The sequence below is a fragment of the Acomys russatus genome, chromosome 14 (genome assembly GCF_903995435.1).
Source record: "Acomys russatus chromosome 14, mAcoRus1.1, whole genome shotgun sequence".
Classification (NCBI taxonomy): domain Eukaryota; kingdom Metazoa; phylum Chordata; class Mammalia; order Rodentia; family Muridae; genus Acomys; species Acomys russatus.
In genome coordinates, this window is record NC_067150.1 from 10,985,425 (window position 1) to 11,005,781 (window position 20,357).

General features: G+C 50.4%; 1 long non-coding RNA gene across 1 annotated transcript in view; it reads left to right on the forward strand.

The window, feature by feature from the left end:
• Window positions 1-8,385: 8,385 nt before the first annotated feature.
• The window catches only part of LOC127198133 (uncharacterized), a 54,885-nt gene continuing 42,913 nt past the window's right edge, over window positions 8,386-20,357 (forward strand). Inside the window, exon 1 of the long non-coding RNA XR_007831810.1 lies at window positions 8,386-8,668. This is a non-coding gene — a long non-coding RNA (uncharacterized LOC127198133). The remainder of the gene's footprint in view (window positions 8,669-20,357) is intronic.

Here is a 20,357-nt window from a genome sequence, read left to right on the forward strand (position 1 = left end):
GGCAGCCCTGCTTTACGGGCTGGGGTCTCAGACTCTCTCTTCTAGAGTATGACCAGCCACCTCATGCTCCCATCTTTGACCTCTCTACCAGGGTGCCACGACCCCTCAAATTTCATCCAGGATGAACATTTTCTTTCTTATCAACACCTTTGTTCAGCATTTTGCCATAGCAATGGGAAAAGCACAGACAGCTTTGAGAATTAGAGACCGTCTCATCAGAAGAAAAGCATTTCCTGTACATATTAAATTACGTGTCTGCTGACCCCTTACACCTATCCGTGGATCACTTCCATGTTCATGGAGTACAGCTTGGGAGCTTCAGTTCCAGGACTAACAGTGAAGGGCAGTGTTCCCTTCAGGGTTCTTTGGCTGTCTCTAATAAGAGCCAGTCAGGCATGGAGCAGATGCGGGCAGACTTATCTGCATCCCACATCTGGCTGACCAGCTTCTCACACATCCGAGCGACCTTGCATGGGGCCAGGCGCCCATCTGTTCAAGAGAGGAAAGATGGGTGCCTTGATGACACACTGTCTAGACTGAATCTAAGAAAGATGATTCCAGAAGCAATCTGAGGTGCTTTTCTCTTCCCTCTGCCAAAAGCATGGGTGTGGAGCAGATGGAGATCAAAGTCCCATGAAAGCAGTGACAGAGGGTGACCTTGTATTTCATACACACCCAGTTATCAGGACATGACTCTGGATACAGATGATCCTGACGTGACGCTTCAGAGGTGAGGGCATCTCATAGGAACTGCACATAAAGCCTTGAACTTTAGTGATTTTCTAGGTTAGCTTTGTAAGCCATAGTGTGCTAGGCTGTGGCAGTGACTGTGACTTCCAGGGCATCCCTAGACAGACTGACAGACTACGGTAGACCCTGTGGCCACATAGTGATATTGTGCAGTCTAGGTGTATGCAATGCATTTTGACTTAGAGTGTTTCCACTGGCAACAGAGTCACAGGGATGTGTGTCACGGGACGTGTGTTTTTGTAGACACTGTGGTGCCTTTAAGTTACTGTGGTCTTAAGTCAATCAAGGCCCTGTTTGTCGAGTCTCAGTGGCAGTTCACACTAGCACTCTGTCTGTCCTTTCCTTGCAGTCTTTGCGGTTCTGAAGGACATTCAGACTTAGCTCTTACTCCACATTAGCTCGGCCATTTGACACTACAGTGTGCCAGGATAAAATCCACCTTCATTAAACACTTGGTTAGGATTCAAGCTGTCAAGGGCTTGAGCATGAAAAAAGGAGACAGAGGCAGGCTTCCTCTCCAGGATCTAAAAGATTGGATGTAGAAGCTACAAAGCACAGGAAATACAGAGCTCTAGCCTAAGAGACACACCCAGGTGCTAACAGGTGCTAACACAGCTGCTGGAGCCAAGGGAATCAATAGTTTCTGAAAGTTTTGTGTGGGTTGAGTGCAGAAAGGGGCTGCTGTTGGGGAGTCCCTGTGCTGTGACTCTGTCTGTGGGAAGGTGGGGTGTGAGGGGTCCCTGTGCTGTGATTCTGTTTGTGGGAAGGTGGGGTGTGAGGGGGTCCCTGTGCTGTGACTCTGTCTGTGGGAAGGTGGGGTGTATGGGGTCCCTGTGCTGTGACTCTGTCTGTGGGAAGGTGGGGTGTGGGGGTCCCTGTGCTGTGACTGTCTGTGGGAAGGTGGGGTGTGAGGGGGTCCCTGTGCTGTGATTCTGTCTGTGGGAAGGTGGGGTGTGGGGGTCCCTGTGCTGTGACTGTCTGTGGGAAGGTGGGGTGTGAGGGTCCCTGTGCTGTGACTCTGTCTGTGGGAAGGTGGGGTGTGAGGGGTCCCTGTGCTGTGACTCTGTCTGTGGGAAGGTGGGGTGTGAGGGGTCCCTGTGCTGTGACTCTGTCTGTGGGAAGGTGGGGTGTGAGGGGTCCCTGTGCTGTGACTCTGTCTGTGGGAAGGTGGGGTATGAGGGGGTCCCTGTGCTGTGACTGTCTGTGGGAAGGTGGGGTGTGAGGGGCCCCTGTGCTGTGACTCTGTCTGTGGGAAGGTGGGGTGTGAGGGGGTCCCTGTGCTGTGACTCTGTCTGTGGGAAGGTGGGGTGTGAGGGGTCCCTGTGCTGTGACTCTGTCTGTGGGAAGGTGGGGTGTGAGGGGTCCCTGTGCTGTGACTCTGTCTGTAGGAAGGTGGTTAACCCCGGGCCCCTACTCTGATGCTCTTGGAAGTTTCCATTCTTGTCCTATTTCTTGTCTCAGGTCCAGAAGCCTTGAGTGAGGACCACATAGGAGTGGTTTCCTTCCAGACCCCTTGCCTGCTTATCAGATGGCCTCCCCCAAAGTTTCATGATCTGTCAACGCCAAGGCCACGTCCTTTATTAAAGTGTCTCACAGAACTAGTTCTTCTCCTCAACAGCTTATTTGCAAATTCCTGTATTTACCTTCCTCATTGGCTTATGAGCATCTCCCTGGAGGGAAACAACTCTATATTTCAGGCATATCTCCTACAAAGCTCAATAGGTTGTGTGTGTTCAGTTGAAGGCTGTGGGGTGACTGAGGATGTAAGTGCAGACTAGAAATGTTGGCCACTGTTTTTTGGATAAGAAAATTCACTTGGGGACAAGGATAGAGGTGACAGGAAATAGGTTTTAATGTTGGAATGTGGAGACCTAAAGGCACAGCTGGTAGATGAGTCACTGATGAAGCTCTTGTGGGCTATGGGTAAATTAAGATAAATCAGAAGTGCTCTTTTCCAGTCTGGACCGTTTTCAGGCCATGGGAAGCTCCATCCTTACTCTCACTCTCAGCACAATCTCAGTGCCACTTTTGATGCGCTCTGGGGAGTGATGCTTTTAGTGTGGTCCTACTTTCCCGAACAACCATTGTGAAATCCTGAAAAGAGTCAAAGGAGCAGGAAACAGGAAAGCTAGGGACACTCTTGAAACAGAAACCTAACATCTGCCAGCAGGGAGAAAACTGGGAAGGAATTAAGTTTGGGGCTAGGGCTGGGGCTGGTTGGCAGACTTATGATCCCAGCCTCTGAAGACTGGAAGACTGGGCTACCATGCTTGGCTGCTGGGAGACAAGGCATAGGGATTGCTTCCTGTCTCTCAGCTGTTGATGTAAACTCCAGGAAGTTAGGGACAGTGAGCTTGAAGGTATCTGTTGAACTCTTCATTTGGGCTTGTCCTTTGCACATATGAAAGCTGAGATCTTAAATCGTATCCTTATAAGGGGTTTAACAGCTTTGTGAAAATAGTCAAGTGTACCCTTTGCTGTGCACTGGAGTAGGTATCATTTTGTTCAAAGTCTTTATGAAAAAAATTATATGATATTACTGTGACAAAAAAGAGGTTTTTATTACACTACTTGATAGATATATTAGTTTTCTTTGTGGAACTCAGATTCCAGCAAAATGCATGGAGCCAACAGGCTAGCTTCTGGTGGGAATGCAGACACATAGGAAGGAGCTTAAAGCAATATGGCTTTTCCTTCTAACTGGTGCATATTCATTGTACATAGTGGTGAGATTCATAAAGACATCTCAGTCAAGTATGTGATGGAGTTTTTGACCATGTGACCACGCCCCTCCCACTGTTCTCCTTCCCTTTCCCCAGATAGCTTCATGTCTTCAATCATATTAGATACAATGATAGATAGCTATAGGCATACCCAGAAAATTTTAGACCCACATGAGAGAAAGATCACAACACTTATCTTTCTGAGTCTGCTAAACTTGCTTCCTGTGACAACCTCCATCCTCATATAACTTTTCCAATACAAGAAGCTGTACCCTTTCACCTCTCAGCTCAGGGAAGGTGTGTTTCTACAAGAGTCTTTATTTGGCTGAGGGAGGGCGCTTGACCACTCGAAGCCAAATTGCTTTCTTCTAGGACTTGGGGAGTGGAGTAAAACCAGCAGTTATTTTAATAGTTGAGCCTTGGCGAGACCTCTGTTTGTCCTCCCACAATTCCTAAGTGATCTTAGCTCTTGGCCCTTCTGAAACTTGGATGAAGAGATTGTGGGCCATTTACCTGTCCACCAGCTTTTTTTTGGGGGGTGGGTGGGTTTGTGATCTTGTATACCCTATCCTTAGACTGCCCAAGATCATTGCATTTAAAGATTTATTTTTCTTTTTAAGTGTGTGTGTGTGTGTGTGTGTGTGTGCGTGTGTGTGTGTGTCTGTCTGTCTGTCTGTCTGTCCTAGAAGGCTAGAGGAAAGGTCAAATCTGCAGTTGGAGTTACAAGCAGTTGTGACTTGTCTAACATGGGTGCTAGGAACAGACCTTGGGTCCTCTGCAAGAGGAGCAAGTGCTCTTATCCATTTAGCCATCTCTCCAGCTCCAGGGAAGATATTTTACATTGCAACAAATGTCAAAAAGGAAAAGCAGTGAAAACAGTCTGCTCTGAGGCAGCTTCAGGACCGACCCTGGTATCTGTCAGGCTCTTAGCGGCTGAGGCGTTTCTTCATGACACAATGGGGTGCTAGACTCAGGGACCCTACTTGCTCTTGACTCTCCAGTGTTTCCTGATCTTGTCATGGGCTGGAGACGTGACTTGCTAAGAAAAGCACTTGCTGCACAAGTCATACCACCTGACTTCTGTCCATGGCTCCTGTATAAAGGACCAGATGTGATCCCAGCATGCCACTCTTGGGAGCTAGGAGGCAAACACAAAATGGCCAGAAGTTCACAGGTCAGCTCGCCTGGCGTATGCAGCAGTGAGTAAGGAGACCCAGTCTCAACTATGTTGAAGGCAGGGACTGACACCCAAGGAAGTTATTTGACTTTAACATGTACCACAAGCACACCATGGTAAGTGCACATCAAGGTACACACACACCACGGTATGTACAAACACAAACACACACACACACACACACCCTTGTCATTAGGGAGCTTACGATATAGGGGGGGGGGAATAAATACACCCAACCTCCATGACACCTACTGCTGGCATTCCAGTCAGTCAGGCTTAAAGCTTGATAGCTTACAAGCTGACCTTGCCAGCCCCTTGTCATACTGGCAGCGAAAGAATTTTAAACTGCCAGGCTCAGTGATGAACCAATTCAACGAGGAACTCTGGGAGAGGCATTTACATAAAATGTGATGCTCGGTTAAGCCCAGACACAGGCTTCAGCTGAATTCTTCATGACAGGCAACACCAGCTGGAGACTGATTCTTGAGTGAATTTCGCCAAGACCATGTAACTGTAGGAATGCTTACCAGGAAGGGTGGGTGTCTCCATTATCTACTGTCATGTACAAACCATTCCTGAACCTCTTCTCGATTTGAAGTCCTGGCTTACTCTGTGGCTCTGCCCTAGCCTCAGGTGGGGACTGGGCTGTGCTGCAGAGCTTTTTTGCTCCTTGGGGCCTTTGGTTTTGTGTAGAGGTTAGTCCGGGCTTCTTTGTGGCGATCTTAGGGCAGCACCCCAAAGCAGCAAGGAGCAAAGCTCAAGCAGTCAGCTCACAAGATCTCATAATGTACCCACAGTTGAAACTGGGTCACATGGTCAGCATGGGTGGAGCTGTCCCAGGGTAAGCATACTCCCATGGGTCAGGGGAGTACTGGCCAACAGTGGCTCTTGACCTTTGGAAACGGGCAACTCTGACACAGAAGTGAGGGCCCATTTACTAATATGCAAAACAGGTACCTACCAAAGGTAAAGAAACTTTGGAGTTACCTCATTAAGGGGCTGATTTCTTAAATGCCTCATAAAAATACAGGGACCTTGGAAGTTATATACATCTTGTTTGGAGGAAACATGCCAGAAACTGAGCCTTGAGGCTTACTGATTTCACACAGAGCTGCATGCCATCCCATCTGTCCTAGATGGAGGACATTTGTGTGTGTCTCAACCACCGGAGCTCAAACTTGAGGACGAGAATTTACCTCACACAACTGTTTCTCAAAATCTACGACCCACAACCCTAAATAGATGCTCTCTATGTGCTTGCTAACTACTCTGATAGTGGCTTTCATAAAACAAGTGTGTGTTCTAGACATCGCCTCAGAGGCTGGATCTTTCTTTCTTTCTTTTTTCTTTTTGGTTTTTTGAGACAGGGTCTCTCTGTGTAGCCTTGACTGTCCTGTACTCGCTTGGTAGACCAGGCTGGCCTCGAACTCACAGTGATCCCGCCTGCCTCTGCCTCCTGAGTGCTGGGATTATAGGCGTGCGCCACCGCCGCCCAGCTTGATCTTTCCTTCTTAAATGACTCGTCACAGACACTCTACAGGAAACCTGTGCAAGCACCACAGCTCTTAAGAAACCCATGTGTTACCAGGACTCAGAGGAGGACGGACTGGAGCGGTTTTGTTCCCAGGGTTGACTTTGCTGGTCAGGTGACAGAGCCACCATCAGGGGTCTTAAGGTTGTCCTCACGTAAAAAAATAGCTAGAGAGATAGCACAGAGGTTAAGAGCACTTGCTGCTCTCCCAGGGGACTCAAGTTTTATTTCCAGCACTCACAAGATGGATACCCCTACAATTGCAATTCCAGGGGATCTGACGCCCTCTTCTGGCCTCCTCGGGCACACATGCATGTAACAAAAATAAACTCAAAAAAAAAAAAAAAAAGCCTTTATTTTTCTGTGTATGTCTTTGTGTACCTGCAATGTGTATGTGGAGGTCAAAGGTCAAAATCAACTGTCTTTTCCTCTATGGTTCTTCACCTTGTTCCATGCGCTCTCATGGAACCTACAGCTCAGCTTTTTGGTTAGGCTGGCTGGTTGGTCAGTCAGAAAGCTCCTGGGATGCAGGGATCTGAATTTAGGTCCTAATGCTTGGGTGGGTGGTGGGTACTTTGCTGAGTCATCTCCTTAGACCCCACAGTAGTCTTTTTTTTTTTTTTTTTTTTTTTTTTTTTTTTTTGAGACAGGGTTTCTCTATGTAGCTTTGGCTGCCCTGGATCAGGCTGGCCTCGAACTCACAGAGATCCACCTGCCTCTGCCTCCAGAGTGCTGGGATTGAAGGCGTGTGCCGCCATGCCCAGCCCCAACACAGTAGTCTTCTTACACAGAGGTGTGTTTTCATCCTGCAACAGACCAGTAATAATACAAATAAGCACCACAGCTATGCTAAGTGCTGTCCATGATCTCTGTGGATCTGCAAACCACAACACCATGAAGTAGGTGTTATCACTATTATGGAAGAGTTGACTTTTGGCAAAAGGAGATTAGCTTTCCTGAGACCGCTCAACTCTTTTTTAAAAAAAAAATATACTTTATTAGTTTATTCATATTACATCTCAATTGTTATCCCATCCCTTGTACCCTCCCGTTCCTCCCTCCCTCCCATTTCCCCCTTACTCCCGAGACTGCTCAACTCTCAAGCGGTTGATTTAAAACTCAAGTGTGTTTGGTGAAAATTCCTTAATAACATTAAGCTTAGGGCCTTATGGGGCTTTAATACTGATAAGGAGCAAGGACTCTTATTTTATTTATGACAAGACAAACATGTGTGTACATGTGTAATTTACAAGAAGCAAACACAGGTTAGAACGTCCCCCTGAGGTGTGAAAGTATACTTGGATGGGAGGGGGAAATCTCTGCTTTTATTTTTGCTTCCTCATAAACCCCAGACACAGATCACCGAACAAACTTCCGCCATCAGGCACTAACCTGCACCAGAGAGGAAACTGTGCACTTTCTTGTATGTACCCAAGGACCACCTGAAAACAATTCTTTAAGGGCGGCCACGTGAGGAAGTCTGTGCCTCTGCTTACAGACCACTTGACAGGACAGGCTTAACCCCACCATGAGGAACATAATACCCACTCCCAAGAAACAGGGAGACTTTCCCTTCTCCCCAATGTGGGGGTGGGGGGCGCATCTGAATGTACCTACCCTGCTGCCACTGCGCTTTTGCACACCAGACTCCCCATGTCCCATTTACTGGTTCACTGACTCGGAGTGCTTCAGGCCTGGGGCCTCGGTTGGACAGGACAGCGCCGCGTGCGGCTCTAGCATTGGCGGCCAACATGCCAGGCGTCGGCAGGGTGCAGGGTGCAGGGTGCCGCGTGGCCCGGCCCCGCGTTAGGGTTAGGGCGCAGGATTCGGCTTCCCGGCGGCAGAGGGCGCCTGGCGCCGCGGTCCCGCGCCCTGGAGCCGCCCGCGAGGCGCGAGCAGCAGAGGCGAGGCGGGCGAGCGGCGGCCCCTGCCACGTACCCGGCCGTGCGCGGCGGTGGCGGCGGCAGGTGGGCGCGGGGGGCTGCGGGGACCGCGCGGCACGGAGCGGGGCCTCGGCGTGCGGGACGGGGCGGGGGGCGGGAGACCGGGGGCGCCGCGGGAGGTGCGCGCTGGCGAGCGGGACGGCTTTGCGATCCCTGCCGCGCCTTCCGGGCCCGGGCCGGGAAAAGTTGGGGCGGCGCGCTGGCCTCGGGGGCCGGGCGGGAAGTGCGGCGCGGGCGGCCGAGGCCCCGAGCGGACACGCGGGGACACGCGCGGCACGCAGAGGGGCGCGCGTTTGCGGGTGGCGGCGAGCGGCCGGGGGGAGCCCAGGGAGCTGGCGGGGACGGGCTGGCCTCTTCCCCGCTGCGGCCCAGGGGCCCGGCCCAGAGTTAGGAACCCCTCGTGGTGTTCGGGGGTCCCCGTGGGGAAGGAGCTGAACGTGGTTTCCTGCGTTGCGGGCTCCAGGATCGCCCCTCCCGGTGCCTCGTTCACCTCACGCTGCGGTGCGTTTGTCCTGGGGAAGTTGAGCGGGCCGCGGAGTGGACGGTATGTTGGGGTGTTGCGAGGAGAGTGGGATGGTACCGCATGAAGCACGCACACCCACCCAACCTCTCCTTCATTGCTCAGTGCGAAAGTCCGGGCCCTCTAGCGTTTAAGAGATTCCCGGGCTGGGCCAGCAGCTGCTCAAAGCTGCACAGCACATCTTGGCATAGTGTGTGGCTGGAAGACATGGCCTCTGATTTTCGGTCTGTCGTTGGCTACTTCCCAAACAAGGTTTGTTTCAGCAGATGCCCATTGAGTAACAGAACAATTTATGTGGTGGCCCTTGAAGAACCAGATGACCCCCCACTCCCCTAACTCCAATAAACTTAATATTCAAGACGCCTCTATGCGGGGAGTTCAGAACAGTAGAGAGGCCTCTTGAGCCCTTGGGAGAGTCTAGATGTGTCAAGCAGGACTCGACCCTGGCTGAGCCCTGGACCTCAACGTCCTTAGCTGTGCAATAGGAGGGGGGGGGGGGGGGAAGCCAAATGCTTTGTAGGAGGCAGAAGTAGGTCTCTGATGGAGACTGAAGTGTAGCCTTGCAGCCTCCTGTGTGCACATATGTTTCTACTTGCTCTTGGGAAGAAATTACGATAGCTTTAAAGGCAAAGAGAAGCTAAAAAAGATTGAACACACAAAGCAAAAAAGTAATCATTGGTACTAGGTGTATGTTGTGAGTGCTGTACTCGGTGCAGGTAGTGGGTATTATGGGCTGCCTGTTTGTGCTGTGAAGCTGAGGGTGTACTGAACATATCGCCCAAGGGCATGAACTATTTCTTACTTTTTTTTTTTTTTAGCCTTTAAGCCTGGGGGTGGTCGCTCTGTTGGCTTCATGGGGCCTTCTCTGAAGGGCCTGCCCAGATCCCATAATAGTTACGTCTGGCTGATACTCCCGCCACAGCGGCCATGCCATCTCTTCTATTCCAGCTTTAGAAGTCGTGGGCTGATATCCTGTTGTGTGTGGTGCTTATAAACTAAGCTGATTTCTTTTCAAGGGAAAGTAGTAAATAAATAGGCACGCAGTATAATTGGGTGTAGCCCATTTAAAAAAAAAATAGTTTCAAGTAGCAGTGTAGGCTGTGACTACTCCCGGTTACTCCTAGCGCAGTGTCTCATCCGAACTTGGGGAGACAAGTTTTGGGTCCTGAGGGGCAGCCACAGAATCGCAGTGACCGGGCCAAACAGCTCCTTAATGATCAGTGCTGGGAGGTGAGGAGGATTTTCTTGTTTTATCATAACTCGGTGCTCTTTCCTGTCCACCTCCATTTTCAGCTTTCCAGCCCCACGCTGGCTTGGATTTGACCATGTCATTTTCAGTTATCCTTGAAAAACAAAAAACTGGTAGTTTCTTGGAAGTGGCAGTAGATGGTTATCTCTCAAGGTTTAAGGGAGTGGTATAATGATATCTTTTTTTTTTTTTTCCCAGACAGGGTTTCTCTGTGTAGCCTTGGCTGTCCTGGACTCGCTTTGAAGACCACCAGGCTGGCCTCGAACTCACAGCGATCCGCCTGCCTCTGCCTCCCGAGTGCTGGGATTAAAGGCGTGCGCCACCACGCCCGCCATAATGATATCTTAAAAACATAAGTGCTTGACTAAGTTTACATTCAGTCCTTGAAATATCTGTAGTGGGTACACCTGTGAATGTGACTTTAACAAACAAAAGCCACTGTATTCAGTAGAGTTACCATTTGAGCTTTCTGTGCTTTTAAAAAATTAATGTTTTATTAATTTATTCATATTACGTCTCAATTTTTAGCACATCCCTTACATCCTCCCATTCCTCCCTCTCCTCCCTCCCTCCCTCCCTCCCACTTTAACCCTATTCCCCTCCCCTATGTCTGTGACTGAGGGGGACCTCCTCCCCCTGTATATGCTCATAGGGTATCAAGTCTCTTCTTAGTAGCCTGCTATCCTTTCTCTGAGTGCCACCAGGCCTCCCCATCAAGGGGACGTGGTCAAATATGGGGCACCAGAGTTTGTGTGAAAGTCAGACCCCACTCTCCACTCAATGGTGGAGAATGTCCTGTCCATTGGCTAGATCTAGGTAGGGGTTTGATGTTTACTGCACGTGTTGTCTTTGGCTGCTGCCATAGTTTGAGCAAGACCCCTGGGCCCAAATCTGCCCATCATAATGTTCTTCTTGTAGGTTTCTAGGACCCTCTGGATCCTTCTATTTCCCCATTCTCCCATGCTTCTCTCACGTAAAGTTCCAATAGGATGCCCACCCCTCTGACCCACTTTCCTGGTAAGTGAAGACTTTCATGGGACATGCCCCTTGGGCTAGTGTCCAGATATAACAGGGACATATGCTCAACCGTGTTCATAGCAGCCTTATTCATAACAGCCAGAACATGGAAACAGCCTAAGTGTCCCTCAGTAGAAGAATGGATAAAGAAACTGTGGTACATTTACACGATGGAATACTATTCAGCTATTAAAAACAAGAAATTCCTGGAATTTGTGGACAAATGGATCGAACTAGAAATGATCATAATGAGTGAGTTCACCCAGAAACGGAAAGAGTCAAGTGGTATATACTCACTTATATCTGGACACTAGCCTTTGGCGCTCTTTAGGTTCTGTGAAGAGTGGGCTTCAGTTCACCAGGGAGAAAGCAAAGCCAAGAGGCACAAGTCTGTCACAGCAGCTTCTCTGCACCCAGAGAGCCGTTGGCAGTAGATGGGAAAGGAGCTGTTACCCTCTACAAGGTTGTAACCGCTAAGTAAGGTCGTGCACAAGAAGCATACCATGTTCTCTCACTTGGGATGTTGGGCCTTACGTACTGGGGGACACTGCAAGCTGCCTGGGAAGTGGATCTTGGGAATATGTAGGGGGCCTGGGTGTACGTCCTGAGCCCTTGGCCTCACTTCTGGCCTGGGATCTGCCTGTGTAAAAGCTGAGCCATGTTGCTTTCTCTCACCTGTGAGCCGAATGCTGGGGGAAGGCTGGCCCCTCCTCTCTCTCCTTGCTCAGGCACTCCAGATAATGGGATTGATTAAGTCTTCCAGTAGGAATTGTCCTCAGGGGAGAAAGGCTTTTTAAAGTACATTTTTGTCCTTATGAATAATTCCTCCGGCTTTTGCCTCCTCACACCGATCCCAGCATTCACAGAGAACATTCCAGGGCCTTGGGCTATGTATGTATGGATTCAAGAAGGCACTGAACAAAACCAGAAGCCAGAAAGGACAGGTCCTGTCGTGGAAGTTGGATGTGGTTATAGCTGGTTTTCTTTGCTTATTTTCTAGATTTCTCTGCTTTTTTTGGACAGGGAAAGATGACCGAATTTGGAGGCTTGTGAATGAGGTGAGAAGGCAGAGGCAGGCAGGTCATGGAGGAGATGAGCCTGGCTGACGGTGGAAGGGGAATGCAGTTAGGTGTGCGGCTGAGCAGGACATCTGGCCACTTTCCACCTAGTCCTTGAAGAGCCTACTGGGGCTTTGAAGTTTGGCACTCTAGGCAGGTTGTGACTTGCCTCAGTGGCAACATCAGCAAATTTCTGTAGTCAGTTGTGTGCCAAAAAGGTAACTGAATTCCCAGAGGGTGTTTGTTGTGATGGGTGCCAGGATTTTTATTAGGATCTAGTCAGTCTGTGAAAGTACCTCCTAGTTCTCTGAAGATACTCATTAAAAAAGATAGTTTTTAAACTATGAAAAAAACTGTCTTCGTTGTGAGTCTTTGAAATGTCACTCCCCTAAGTTTTGGAAACAGAGAGGCTCAGAACATCCCATTTAACGTGTTCCTTCCTGGTTCTCACATTGTTCTAACAATGAGTTGGTTGATGTTGGTTTCTTTCACATTTTGGTGCCCTTGGTTCTGCACCTCAGAGCTTGCCTTCTGCTCTTCTCTTGGGTCTGTTCTTGCTCATAGATGGTGCAGAGGTGGTGAGGAGAGCAGAGTCTATCTACCGAACCAGGCTGGGGACAGCTGTGGAGAGGGCTAAGCTGTCATGACATGCACACTACCCTGAGAGCAGACGATCCACAAAGCATAGTGCAGTGATGGCTCACAGATACGCGTGTCTCACAGCTGTGAAAGGCTGGTCATGTCTCCACTGTTAAGAAGCATGCTTGTCGAGTGTAAGAGGCTGTCACAGTGACAGTTCAGAGACGCGTGTCTAACAAACAGTCTTAGGCCACAGCTTATGCTCGCATGGGTTCCGAGCAGGCAGGGCAGTGCTCACTCAGCCGAGGATAGGCTAGAGCCTTTGTCTTGGAGTTTGGGAGCTTCATCAAGGGGAGAGGGCCAAGTCTTTATCAAGGGAGATTGTTCAATGGGCTGTGTGGAGTATGAAGCACAGCAAATGGAAATTAGCCGAGAAAGGAGTCCGTTAATATAGTGGGCTTAAATTGCCGCCCACATAAAAAAACATAACACTGTGGCTCTGTGATGGGGAAAACGGTGCATGGTGGATGGGGAGATCTTGGTCTTTCTGGATGATGGAGTTCAGAGTGGAGCCATTCCTTCCTGTTCCTCATCCTTCTCACAGCCTTGAGCTTTGAGCCTGGAGATGCTGAGAGGGCACCTGCAGTAGCAAGCATCTTGCTGCCAGCTAGAGACAGGTGTCTGAGTGTGACCTGAAGGGCCTTATCATTTCTAGGAGCTTGCCAGGACTGAGGTCGGGCTCCTCAAACCCCACTTAGGAAGATACTTTGAGCATTCAAATGGACCATGGTAGAAGGCTAAAGCGTGGCTTCCAAGAAGTTTGCATTCCAGTAGTTGCAGGCCCCCAAGCAGTCTCGCTAGGGTCAGTCCTCAGTTCTCTGTGCCTGTGTGGGATTGCCGGGGAAGACAGAAGATGGTGTGTTTACGGTGAGCAGCGGCCAACTCTAAGGAGTGGTGGTTATCGTCCCCTAAAGGCTGCAGGCTGTGCAGCAGAGCCTGGCCAGTCCGGTGACTGGAATTCTCACATGGAACCCACTGTGTGCCAGTCTTGGGTCATCTCCCCTTGTCTGTGCCAGAGATGGTAGTGAGCTTGCTCGTGGCCTTCTGTTTCCTGGAGTGCGCTCCTGTTGGTTCTTGTTCTGCTCTGGCAGGAGATGAGTTGACTGGGGCTTCATCGGGGCTCTTCTTGGAGCAGTTGGGTTACCTGTTGGACTGCACTGCTCCTTCGAGTGTGACACATCCTCTGCTGGCGAGACACCATGTACAGATCCGCCTCACCGCTTACTGCTTGCTTTTTTTTTTTTTTTTTTTTAAAGAGTTGACCTTGCATCCTCGTTCCAAGGTGCCTCTTTTTGGTCCCTCCAACTGTGTACAAGGATGTATAGCATTCTTGTCTGGGTGGTAAGGCTCGTGCTCCAGAAGAGTGCTCCTATCACAATGGTACCTGTCATGCCTGCCTCTTATGTCTGCAGCAAAACCTCCTAGCTGTCTTTTTTTTTTTTTTTTTAAGTGTGTGTGTGTGTGTGTTGGGTTCTGTTTGTTTTAATTATTACCAAGAAGCAGAAGAGATATTTATCAAATGTTTAAATCTGCAGCAGTGCTGTGGCTCTGGCAAGCAGGCAGAAGAATAAATGTACATTTAGCCAGGATACCGCTGATTTATCTGTTTCCGCGCTAACGCTGCTCTGTTGGCAGAGTCCTCTGATTTGTATACTGATGCAGTTTGGGTTCAGAAGTGAGGGAAAAGATTCCTGGGCTGCTTGCCGGAGTGGAGGGACTCCACCGAGCAGGCGTCTCTGCCAGTCCTGCTTCTCCCTCTAAGGCAGGCACTGGCACCCAGCGCCTCTGTCGGGAAGGAGTTTGGCCAGACCCCTTTGGTGGCTTGCCTGGGAGATGCTTTGAGGGTGATGGTGGAAGACTGCCCCTCTGCTGCAGGAAGGTGGTACACATAGGGATGGAGCATTTGGGGATGGCAGGCCGAGGGTAGGAGAGGCCTGTGTGTTCTCAGGAGCTCAGCTCTTCTTGCAGTCGTGTTGCCCTCTTCATCCTGTCAGTCCCAATTTGACCCTTGTCAGAGGCTCAGAAACTAGGCTCGGGCCTTTTTAAGTTCCTCCTAGAGCGCAACGTGGGGACGTACCCTGATGTGTGGTGCACTTTTGCTGGAAGGAGCATCTCTTTGGGTGGCAGTGTTTGCAGTGAGGCTATTCACTTTCTTCTAGGATGGTCCGGGTGGTATGTGAGTGTCTGCTCCCGAACCCCGCCTTCCCATGTAAAGAGTGTGGAGGAGGAGAGCAGCCGTGTTGACAGCCAGCGACCCTGTCCCAGATGCCTCCTCCCTGTCAAGCCCTCAGCAGTAACTGGCTTTTGCAGTCGCATGAGTATCCTGAAGCCATTTGCCAGCCTATTTAGACACACGGACATAAACGTTTCTTTTACAAGCATACATCTGATTGTGTGCACCGTGCCACTGCTTTCCTGGTCCTTATAATATACCGTGAGGTTATTTACATGCGTGTAGCTTTTCTCTACAAAATATGTACCCTACGTAGGTGTATCGGTTTATGAACTGGTTTCCTGTTGATGGACAGATGAGCTAGCTCATGAGGTTTTTCCTCTTTCCTGTCCACTGTACATGCATTAATATGCTTGCTTTTCTCTAAGACTGGAACTGATTTGTCAGACGTTTACAATCACTTAGCACATCGCAGCAGCAGCACCCACATGGTGCACTCAGAGCTCCTGATTCTGCTACAGTTTACAAGTTTGCCAGTTTTCCTGCGGGCTGCTGACGTTATGCTGAGGGGAAGAACTCAGCTGTTTCATAAGCTTTCTGTTGGCTACCGGTAAAGCTGAGGCTCAGCCTCAGGATCTCAGTGTGAGATCTTACCTCTGCATAGTGGGCGGGCCTCTAGAAATCACCAAATAAAGCTCACAGAGACCTTGCTCGGCTCTGCTTAGGGTGGCATAAGCACCGAGTCACCAGGCGGAGTGGTGTGGCACCTGGGAGCCAGGCCTGGTTTCACATTCTTTCCTCTTCTGCCAGAGGCTAGGTATGACAGCAAGACCCTTGGAATTTGGTGTAAAGTCCCTGAATATGTCTTGAAGAGTTCCCCTGAGGAACTAGGTGTGGGTAAGTACCAATTGAGACTGGGTTTTCAGGAGACCTTGCACCCTAAAACCAGATGCTGTGGTGTTTTCAAAGCCTGGGGGAGAGTCTGTGTGGGCCAGATGTTCTTCCTGCCGTGTGGCCACCACCTCTGCCCCTGGCTTGTTGTGTGGGACATTTGTGACAGTTTGCCAGGTACTGAGGTCTTTGGGAGAGACTCTGGAGCTTTAGCAGGTAGCTAGCAGGCTGATAGCAGATGGCAGCTTGACTCCTCAGCTGTCCCCACAGTGTGGGACAGGGACTTTGGGAAGGAAGCTTTGACTTACTGGACCATTTCAATCTTCTGCTGCTCAGGTGGGGTCAGAGCAGGGATGGTGGGGACAGAGGCGGGAGGAAAAGACTTGAGCTCTGCTTTTTCAGAACTTGGCTCCTGCTCGTTCCTCATCACAGGGGAGGGCCAAGCCTGTCCTGTCATGGCACTAGAGCAAAGTTAGTCCTTGTCCTAGCCTCAGTTTCCTCACAGCGGATCCAGGCACATCTAGGTCATAACTCACAGGGAGATTGTGAGGATTCTGTGAGTTCTTTATAAGAGTGTTGACATCTACCCAACAGGTACTCAGTGACTGAAGTCATTTCTTCTGTTTGTAAACTCCTTTCCTTAGTAACTGGTTTTAAATGTTTAATTGATGTGTGTGAGTGTGCTCACATGGCTCCCATGTGCACGCATTCGTGTGCATGGTGGGTACCTCGCTTGCGTGGAGGTTAAGAATAAAACTCTGTGGAGTTGGGTTTCTCTTTCTACCTTTCTATCGGTTGCAGGGATCCAACTCAGGTGGTTAGGCTTGTGTGGCAAGCACCCTTAACTCCCAAGCCATCTCCAGTAGACGCCCAGGAAACGCTTTCAAGTGAATGACTGACCATTTGATTGGTTCCATAGGAAATGTCTATAGCGTGCTAGTGTTGAAAGGGCTAGCTCTGAAGATCGGTAGCTGTCTAGAAACAGATGGGAGTAGAGACGGGGTGCAGGTGGAGGGGTGTCAGGGAGCCTTGCAGGAGAGGAACTTAGGCATCTCATCTCAACCCATGCTTTTCCAGTAAACAACTCCTATGTGCACAGCTGTGCCCCAGGTACAAAGGCCTTTTCTAGAGACACCAAGTGCTGGAAGACCTTCTGCTTGTTCTGAGGTGACTCTTCCTATCTTCTGCACGCTGCCACGAGTTACCTATTTCTAGCTGTGGACAATACCGGCGTGTCGTTTACTGCCCTGAGGCTCTAACGCTCAGGCTCAACTGATGCCTTGAGGTGAGAGGAGGGGGAGGTGATTGTCTGTCCAGCTCACTGCTGCCTGACTACCAAGCTCACACGTTTGTGTTCCTAACAGCAGCACCCAGGCTGCTGTATATGGGATTTCCTTCTCCCTAGTCGCTCGTGGTGGTAGTGTTTGCACCACGAGTGTGCATGTACACACATACCGTGTGTGTGTGTGTGTGTGTGTGTGTGTGTGTGTGTGTGTGTGTGTGTACACATACCGACAAGTTCATGCAAGGCCCCTAATTTGTTTGCTGATGGTTTATTTCATCTGGATATCTGAGGCCTACAGGGGGAGTGTGGAGAAGGTGGTCCCCAAGGCCTGCAGAACACCCAGGGTGCTAGTGTCTACCTGGGGAAAAGACAGCCCTGCTGCGAGCCATGCTTCATGAGTGAGCACGTGGTCTGGGGCCAGTGTGGCCCAGAGAGATGCAGGACATCCAAGGTAGTGGGCAGAGTTTCAGTCCCAGAGGCTTGGACGTGAGTCTGGATGATGTGTGAGAGTTAATGGTACAAATGGAGTGAGGGGGCACACCCCAGAGGCAGGGGATCTCTGAGTTCAAGGCCAGGCTGGGCTACAGAGACATTTACAGCTACAAGGAGAGACCCTGTTTCAACCCCCCCCCGCCCCCACGCCACCACCACCACCAACAAAAAAGCCCCAAACCAAAATGGAGTAATACTGGCCTGTGCTACAAGAGAGACTTGAGAGGGGTGCAGGAGGTGCCAAAGGTATTGCCTGAAAAAAAGTCAGTAGAATCAAAGCCTCGCAGTGGGTCTGGACCAGCCTAAATTAAAAAGAGCCGTGGCTAGCCTGCAGAGAACAGATTGATTGGCTTTTATTACATGCTGCATTTGACAGAGAAAGACACTGGGACCCCAGGGCCAAGGTGCCTGGGAAAGGAGGGCCAAGCCTGGATCCTGCCCCTGGCCCCCAGCAGTCACTACAGTAGCAGCTCTTTTGGAGGCAGGAGGTCACCACCTGTGGGAAGTTAGTGTTGTGAACTGGATGAATGAGTTCCCAGGCCAGTTCTTGAGCTGGCTGCCTGTCTCCAAGGGAAGCTAGAACATTAGCCTCTGCATGGGGCCTCTCCTCCTGTTAGAGCGGTTGCTATTCACCCAGCAAGGTTTACTGAGTGTTCTCTGTACGTGCTGTGGGGTTCTTACAGCGGATGAAAGAAGCCAAGGCCCCGGTCCAGTTGAGTTGCCAGCTACAGGACTTTGTCAGTGTGCTGGTTTCCTAGGGCTGCTGGGATAAAGCACCGAGGCATGGCCTGAGCAATGCAAGTTTACTCTGCCCCAGTGTTCAGGCTCTGAGGGAGCCGCCTCCTTCTTCTTTATCCTAGCTTGTGGTGGGCTCCTTGGTGTTCCTGGCCTCTGCTGTCATCTGCCGTCACCTGGGCTTCTCCTTACCTTTCCATGTAAGGGTTTCCGGAGGCACAGAACAAGCAGTTAGTGCAAGACTTAGTTTTGTTGTATTAGGGTTGTTCCTTAGAGCTAGAGCCAATATGTGTGTGTGTGAGTGTACACGTACCCAGGTATTTTGTTTATAGGTTTTAAAAGGAAGGAGTTAATTCTGTATCCACCACAGATCTCCGCACTTTCCTGACTTTTCACCCACCCACCTCCCCTCACACATGCTACATGCGTGAGGATAAGATTTGGGTGGCATGTGTGGGCGTGGAAAGAGCAAACAAAGCCGTTCTACTGTGAGTTACATGGCCTTCCACTCCCTGGTCCTGTGGGACCTAGCCTATCCATTTCAGAGCGGCGGACACTGTACTGACAATTCAGGTGGGCACTGCCTCAGGTAGATGCTGGAAATGCTGAGGTCAGTGTGCAAATTCAGTTCAGCATCCAAGTTGCAAGTTGCAAAGTCACGGTGCAGCTCCCTTGGTTCCTGGGTCCTGGTTAGCCTTGAAAATGCAGGACGGTCCGTGGAGACCTGTGGAGAGAGCTGAGCTGCCCTGTGGTCTTGTCCGTGAGCCCAGGGCCTTCTCACTTTGTAACTCACAAAGTTCTCATAAAAACAAGTTCCTGTCATTAAAAAGAAGGGAGTCAGGTGGAAGTCTGCTTGGTCGGCCTGAGGCCGGTGCTGAGGAAATAACTCAGAGCTGAAGGGATGCCATCTCGCCTGACAAGGGATTTCCTCTTGTAGTCTCCGAAGGAAAGGGCCTGACACTGTGTGAAGAAGGGCCCTGAGGGGTGGGCCATGAGTGGGCCTGCTTCCTTCACTCACAGAGGGGGTGCCAGAGCTCACCCATGCTAGAAGGTTTTCTGCATGGTGCTGCTGCCCAGGCCCCTGTGGAGAACATGGTTTTAGATGATAATTATGCGTAAATGGAGATAGAAATAGAATTGCCTGTGTCAGGAGCAGCTGCCTGTAGGGAGATACACACTCATTCTCCAGACACCCCCCCCCCCCCAGCACAACACTCTATGGAGTGAAAGTTGTAAACTACCCATGCATTTTGTAAAAGTGTGATTCCCTCTCCAGGGTTGTTTTGGGGGCGGTTTCTCCTAGCACATCTGAGGGGCTTTCGTAGAAGAATGGTTTTTTAAAAATGCAGTGTTTTTTTTTTTTTTTTACTAGAGACTGCTGGAAGTTGGAGTTGGTGGTGTCCTGTAGTGGCTACAGGGCCAGTGTTGTTTCTGGGTTATATCTACAGCGAGGACCCTGGTCGCGTAGCCAGATGGCGTTCATGTGTACCTGTGCATCAGCCTCATCGTGAGCCGTGGGGTGGCTTTTGTCTCTGTCCTGAGCGCTTGGTAAATAAGCAACTTTAGTTGGAGCTGGTAGTACTGGATGTGGGCTCTGACAGGTTCTGGGAGCTCCAGGCTTATTGCATGTTATGAGGTCGGAGCTTTGAGTCCCAGATTTGGACCGTAGCACAAAGTGAAATTCTGTCCTCATTCCTGCTGCTTTGAGGAAGTTACTTCGGGCTGCTTGCCAGAGCATGGGTGACTCAGAAGCCAGCATTGTCACTGGAAACCCCACCCTGTCCTGTGGGACAGCACAGAAGTCACATCCTGGAGCTCCCTGCAGAGAGCTTCTCCTGAGCTGGCTGCTTTTGTAGCCTCACCTTTAACCTGCAGGGTGGATACAGGGACTGGAGTCATCCTCTCTCTTCCTTGGGCCCCTCCCTCCTGATTGGGTGGCTCTTTGGCCTCACCTCATCTAAGTGGGGACTCATCGAGGGTGGGACTATTCTACCCAGTGGGAGCCTGGCATGTTTGGACTCTCCTAGAAGCCATGGCCAGCGTCCCTAGGACTCCATGACAGCTCCCCTGTTGCCTGGCCTCCAGGGTTCCTTGCTTCCTAGGCAGTGGTGCTTGGGAGGGAGGCATGTGACAGGAAGCAGGTGGCTGCAGTTGCTCAGCTAATCTCTGTTCTC